The sequence below is a fragment of the Gymnogyps californianus genome, chromosome 3 (assembly GCF_018139145.2).
Source record: "Gymnogyps californianus isolate 813 chromosome 3, ASM1813914v2, whole genome shotgun sequence".
NCBI lineage: Eukaryota > Metazoa > Chordata > Aves > Accipitriformes > Cathartidae > Gymnogyps > Gymnogyps californianus.
Genome location: NC_059473.1, coordinates 68932167 through 68938740, shown reverse-complemented (window position 1 = coordinate 68938740; position 6574 = coordinate 68932167). Strand labels below are relative to the sequence as shown.

At 48.3% G+C, this 6574-nt stretch overlaps 1 protein-coding gene and 1 non-coding gene across 4 annotated transcripts in view; one reads left to right on the top strand and one right to left on the bottom strand.

Annotated features, from left to right (window-relative positions):
* Window positions 1–1613: 1613 nt before the first annotated feature.
* Window positions 1614–1685, bottom strand: TRNAE-CUC (transfer RNA glutamic acid (anticodon CUC)). The gene has a single exon. It is a non-coding gene; the product is annotated as a tRNA-Glu (tRNA).
* A 2737-nt stretch (window positions 1686–4422) lies between these two features.
* The window catches only part of NCOA7 (nuclear receptor coactivator 7), a 100839-nt gene continuing 98687 nt past the window's right edge, over window positions 4423–6574 (top strand). For all 3 annotated transcript variants that reach the window (XM_050893392.1, XM_050893393.1, XM_050893388.1), the window contains exon 1: window positions 4423–4558. The gene's annotated coding sequence lies outside the window, so the exon portion shown is untranslated. The remainder of the gene's footprint in view (window positions 4559–6574) is intronic.

Sequence of the window (6574 nt, the reverse complement as noted above, 5' to 3'; positions counted from 1 at the left end):
GTTTTGGCTACTGCTGAGCAGTGCTCCCACAGCATCAAGGCTCTCTCTCCAACACTCCCCCCTCCCAAGGCCAGTAGGCTGGGGGGGGAGGAAGGGGGCAATTTGGGAGGGGACACAGCCGGGACAGCTGACCCAAACTGACCAAAGGGGATATTCCCTACCATCTGACTGTCATGCTCAGCAATAAAAGCTAAGAGAAGGCTATGGGGAGGGATTCATTTTTAAGGCTTCCAAAGCACCTGCTATGTGTACTGGGGCCCTGTTTCCCAGAAAGTCAATGGGCATCACCTGCTGATGCAAAGTAGAGAATAAATCTTTTTTTTGCTTTGCTTCCACACGTGGCCGTTGCTTTCTTTCGTTAAACTGCCTTTATCTCAACCCACGAGTTTTTCATCTTATTTTCTCGCCCTGTCCTGCTGAGGAGTGGGGGTGAGAGAGCGGCTGGGCGGGCACCTGGTGGCCAGCCAAGGTCAGCCCACCACGGCACTGCTCCAACATGAAAGAAGAGGTCCTCCCACTGCCCTCTCTCTCACCCCACAAATCATGGGCAGGGCTGGGAGGTGGGGGGCTACAGGTGAAGAAGAGCAGCTCTTGCTGGGGCCCTGGATGCAGGTTTGGATGCGCAGCTGATGTGCTCTGCTACAGGACAGAGCTGGGAGTACCAGGAGGAGGAGGGGAGGCACCCCACTGCCACAGGACTAGAAGAGGCTTTACCCTGTTCTCATCACCTCTCTCCTCCCCACCTGCCAGGGCACCCGCACCGTTTTTAGGAGCTGAGAAGGTGTGGTGAGGGCTTCATTGCAGGAGGGAGCAAGACAGATGCTAATGACATTAAAACTCCCTTTGCCCTCTCCGTTTATTTGTATCCACCTCCCGAAGAATATCTGGGATCTCTCTTGTCCCCCTAACCATTTACCCAAGAACCCTGCATGGTGGGGGCTGTGCAAATACACTGCAAAGAGACCGTCTGTTTGCTCCTCAGGTGAGCAAACACCATGGAGAATTGCAGCCCCCCTCCTGCCAGGAGAGAGATGCAGGGGACAAACCCTTCCCACCTTCTCTGGGGGAAACAACACTCGGTCAGAGAGGCATGCACACACTAGTGACAGCTGAGGGGGTCCCCGCTGCCATGGCTCAAAGATTTGTGACAGCACCAAGTGACCATTCATCTGTGGGGGGAAAGGTGTGGGAACACCCTTAGCTGTCAGGGCAGCCAAAAACACCGGAAAATATGGTATTTCTAAGTGCTGACCAACAGCCCTGCCTGTGCCCCTCTAGGCAGACATTGCTCAGCAGCCCACTGCTCACTCCTAGAAACCCTATGGGTGGGCATGGGGTGCCCATAGGCAGTTTTGTGAAGGGAAAACTTCCAGACAGATGCTAGACCTGGGCAGGCTTCCCCTGCCTGCCTGCACCTGCACAGGGCGCTGAGACTTTGCACACTCTCTTCATGCACGACTCCTCCAAACTGCCAAATGCGTCTTAAAACTCGCTGCTGGGCAGCAACGCCGACGCCTCGGGCTCGCAGAGCAGCCGGCCGGACGCTCCTGGAATTGTACAGGCAGAAAGAGAGGTTCGGGAAGAACACGAAAAAGCAAAAAAAAAAAGACACTTTCCCTGACCGGGAATCGAACCCGGGCCGCGGCGGTGAGAGCGCCGAATCCTAACCACTAGACCACCAGGGATCCGTGTGAACGCTTGCCAACTGCTTCCTCAAGAGCTAACTCCAATACCCACACTCCCTCGCGCCTTACCGTTTCTCCTCTTTCTGCTCCCACCTTCCGGGCAGTACCAAGTTCCGGAGGCAGCTGTGTGTAGGGACGGACGTTCCATTCCACCCCACGGAAGGGGGGGGAGGGGGGCGGCGTGGTGAGGAGAAGGGGCGCCTCAGGCGAGGCGGGTGAGGGCCCCTCGCCGGGGGCGGAAGGCGGAATGGCGGTGGGAGGCCGGGCGGGACAGAGCGCCGGGCCCCGCCGTCAACCCGGCGGTGCAGAAGCGGGAGCAGCCGCTCCCCGCACAGGGCAACAGGCAAGAGCTGCACGGCCGGGGCAGAGGGCGAGTCGTTAGGAGGAAGGCTCCGGAGCGCGGGGCGGGTCGGGTCTCCCTCCTCCCGCCGAGGCCCCTCCCGCCGCCCCAGGCCGCTGGCCGGGGAGCAGCGGGCGGCGGGAGCGGGGCTGTTTTACTTCATTTCGTGTTGCCTGTTCACGCTGTTCCTTACAAGATAGTCTCCCTACGGGGTGTTGCTGTACCGGCTCCAGGCAGGGCCTCGTCAGCCAAGCGCTCTGCACTGCAAATCCCGGCCGGCGGCTCCCGGGAGGGGAGGGACGCGCGTGCTGGTGGCGCTTTCCCCCGCTCCCTCTTCATTGCTCTTCAGGCAGGCTGTGGAAACAAAAAACCCACAGCTTCTCTGGTTTTTGGTATGTGGTCTGCAGGGTAGAGCCGATCAAAAGGCCTGCCTCAAGTGGAAGCCCGTGGCTCCACAGAGGGAAACCAGATTGGCGGTTCGCTTGCCTTGCGCTGCTCGGGCATTCTTACACGATAAATGTGAATCTGTGACTGCTTTTTTTTGGTAAGGTTTCTAGGAGAGGAGTGAAAACTCTGCCATCGATGCAGATGACAGCTGCATAAGCGCTTTTTCCTCTGGCATGTTGATTTCATGAGCAAAGTAGATCTGCAAGCTGTACTAGCAAAAGTAATTTTCCCTATTTAAGCAGTGACCATAATATGAGAGGGTTTGCTCTACACAAGCATATTTCTCTAGTTCTCAAACCCTCTGCCTCTGAAATGCAGTATATAAGAAACCTTTTCCATGTTAAAATAGATAAGCTTCACACTTCATGCTTGTGGACTCTGCAAAATATGCCTTAGCTTATCTTTAAAAGCTTTAGAGTCTGAAAGCAAACTTAAGGAGACCTCTTTCCTCAGGGATGTACTCAGGAGGTTTGGGTGTTTGGTTTCCGTCTCACCAGAATCCCTGTTCAGCCAATGGTTCATTTCATCCCAAACCCTTCACAGTAGCAGGCTTGAACAAAATGTGTATCTTGATTGCGATGGAGCTTTCTTTTGTCCAATGTGAGCAATTTTACTGTGCAATGATGTAGATAACTTATAAAATGTGAGGTTACAATCAGGCCCTATTAGATACAGTCAGATACCTTACATACTGCAAGAACTGCACTTGACATGCGTATAGCGATAGCAACTTCTTTGGTAAGACCATGGCATTTCAGTCCTTGAGGAGACAAAGCTGTGGAGCGCTGGTGGCAGAGCACAGCTCAGACTGAGGCACCACCAGGGCCTGAGGCCACTGCAAACAGGGGGACGTGGTTAGGTGAGAGAGGTCACCTGGTCCCAGCAGGTAATCTGTGCCCCTTGTTGAAGAGCAAGGCAAAGTGGGACCTGGTTTCCCGTAACTCTGAGCCAAGGGAAAAATTGCCAGTCCAAATATAGCGATAATTTCGGCCCCAGAACCTGCAAGGAACACCAACCAAATATGAAGGTGGTTCTATACTGCAGAAACAGCTAGCTTTAAAGGAGTTTGTATGCTTCACAAGCTCTGTGGTCTCATGGTTAAAAGCATAGGCTTCCCCACCCTGGGTGCTTCTCAGGTGGGTTTTGGAGGGGTCCTGATTTCTGTGCTTCCGTGGCTGTGATGCTAGCACCACTTGAGATGGCTAAGTTAAAACTAGGGTAGGTTCATGTCAGCTGCATTTGCAGTGTTGAAGACGTGTGTTACAGAAGGGTCGTTGCCATTGTTGGTTCTTAGAGTGCCTCTGTTGTGTGACACCTCAGAGGAATGCAGGGGTGAGCCTCCCGATTCTTAAGCTGCCTGAGTGATACAGACAAAATATTCCCTCCGACAATTTCAGAAAAGTAGCCGACCCTATGAAAGATGGGATCTCATGGCTGATGGCAGCGCGGGTGAACGTGTTTTGTCCATGTCTTAGGAAACTGTTAGATGTAGAAACAAATAATTCTTGCTCTGTTATCATAGAATCATAGAATCATTTGGGTTGGAAGGGACCTTTAAAGGTCATCTAGTCCAACCCCCCTGCAATGAGCAGGGACATCTTCAACTAGATCAGGTTGCTCAGAGCCCCGTCCACCCTGACCGTGAATGCTTCCAGGGACGGGGCATCGACCACCTCTCTGGGCAACCTGTTCCAGTGTTTCACCACCCTCATTGTAAAGAATGTCTTCCTTATATCTAGTCTAAATCTACCCTCTTTTAGTTTGAAACCATTACCCCTTGTCCTATTGCTACGCTTGACAATTAGCATGTTATTTTCAAGATGTGTAATGTATCGTACTAAATTTCTATTGACCAGTGAAAGGGTCTTATGCCTCTTCTCTGGCTTCCCATATCCAATAGAGAAACACATCAGTGAAACTGTCAGCGATTCAGCCTCCTGCCAGCGCAGAAGCAGCCAGTGCCTGTGCCTGCATCCCTGCGATGCTGGTTGGAGAAGAATGATCTTCCTGAAAGCGCCGGGGAAGGAATGTCAGAGGCTGGTGTTTCTTTTCACTTAACGGAACGGCAGCGTGTCAGTAAAACCAAGTGAGTAACATTCAATATTAGAGGTACTGTATGCCAGCTTTCAGAGTTTGGTATGCAAAGCTGAATTTTGGAACCTGAAAAATCAGAGCGATTACTTTAAATGCAAGCGGTAAAGCAGCATGCAATTAACTTGTCTGTTCCATATGAATATATTACATATTATTATTACTTTAATTTGCCATGTTAATTAATGTGTGACAGTAGGCTTACTATGTAAAAATGAGTAAGAATAACATCAAAGTAATGTGCTAATTTACTGAAAGTATATTATTTGGGTATGTTTCTGCTATGTAATGGTAAGTACAAATTGTCTTTAGTACCTGGGGTACACGCTTCAGCAGTAGTGAAAATCCTCAATTTGCACAGAAGCTGTAAATTATATTTATAACTATGTGTTTATTACTCCTCTCTTTCATCAACTGTGTATTTAATCTGGAAAGTCTTGGCATCAGCTTTTCTTCTTTAATTTAGCCTGGTTTAAAATGTACATCATCTCAGTTTCAGGGAAGTGGAGAGGAGAGGGAAGGAAAAGATGATGCACAGTCTTTTGCTATTTTATGTTTAATTTCCATGTATGGTCAGAATGGTTACTTAACTGTTAGATTATAATGGTTTTCTGGGGGAAAAATACTATTCTGGCTTATATTTCTTATATCTGTTTTCACTATAATAGTGTTTTTATGGAAAGAATCTAAGGAAAATCTCAAAAGGCGTTGTCCAAATGGTACAGCAGTTCTGATACTCCTAGCTCCCAGATCATCTTCCAAGCTGTACAGTGACTTGCTCTATCTTCTTGTAATTTAACGTCAATAGCGCTGGGTGGCAGTATGTGAGAATTTGCAGTGTCATGTCTTGCTACTGCGCAGACTAGTCATTTACTATTTACAGAAAGTATTTTGACGGTCCTGAAGAAATATGGGGGAGTAACCAGCAATATTTTTATGAATAATTTTAAAAGTTCTTGTTCTGTTTTCCTTGATCTTCCGTTCTTCCCCTGACACCGTATTCGATCCAGGAAGACCTGTGTCAGCTTTCTTTCTCTTAGCCTGTGTTAAAATGCACGTGATTCTGAGGTTCGGGATAAGGTGTGGCAGTGGGGTGTCCACTGAGCTCAACGGGATACCTTAGTTGAAACAAACAAGACCTTTTTTTATCATCTTCTCATGTATCTGAGCAAATTCCTTTTCTTTCACAGTCTTTCTTCTGCAGAGCATTTTGGAAGCAACTTCTGGTTTGCTCTACTAGACAGTAGAAACGGGTGCACAGAATCAGTTATTTGTGGAGAACTTCTTATAAAAGTTTCAAGCTGTGGTCTCTTTCTCTTTCGTGTTTGTGAAACTTGTAGAAATTTTCAATACCTCTGTCAAATTGAGTTTTATCTAGACAATCAGTTCAAAGTTACAGGGTTAGTTGGGGACACTCAGAAAATTCATCATTACATAAACTGAAGAAACCAGGCTAAAAATAGCAATGTTTTGTTACAGAAGTTTGAGTGATTTCTTCCCCATGCCAGTAGGCTAGAATATGTATGTGAAATGCTTGGGGCAATGTAAATAATGTAGAAATGTGTAGTTTCTTTGTCTGCCATATGGAATCTATGCATTGTCCACATGGAGCTTTCTACACAATACAGTAGAGGTGCTTGGAATGATGATGGACAGTGAGCTGGTACATTAGGACAGAGACAACTTTTCCTGGAGCTAAAATAAGGTATTAGTCACTGTCATTGTTGTGCAAGTTCAGCTAAGAGATAAGAAGGTTTTCTACACTTTGATGGATAGGGCTGCATATCTTCTACTGCAATTTGGCAAATCCAAAAGAAGTCAAGTAAGTGGTACTATTTTAGGTCTGCAGTTCTCATCCTCTTTTTTCCCAGTTTTGTTACCTAAGCAGTACCAGAAGAGTAACTGAGAGCAGGGCCCCATTCTTCTGTGCTGTGTTAGAGAACCCTTGTGCCAGTGAGGTCTTTGAGATTTTAACCAGTCTAACTTTGGGTTTGCCCATCTTCTGCCTGGG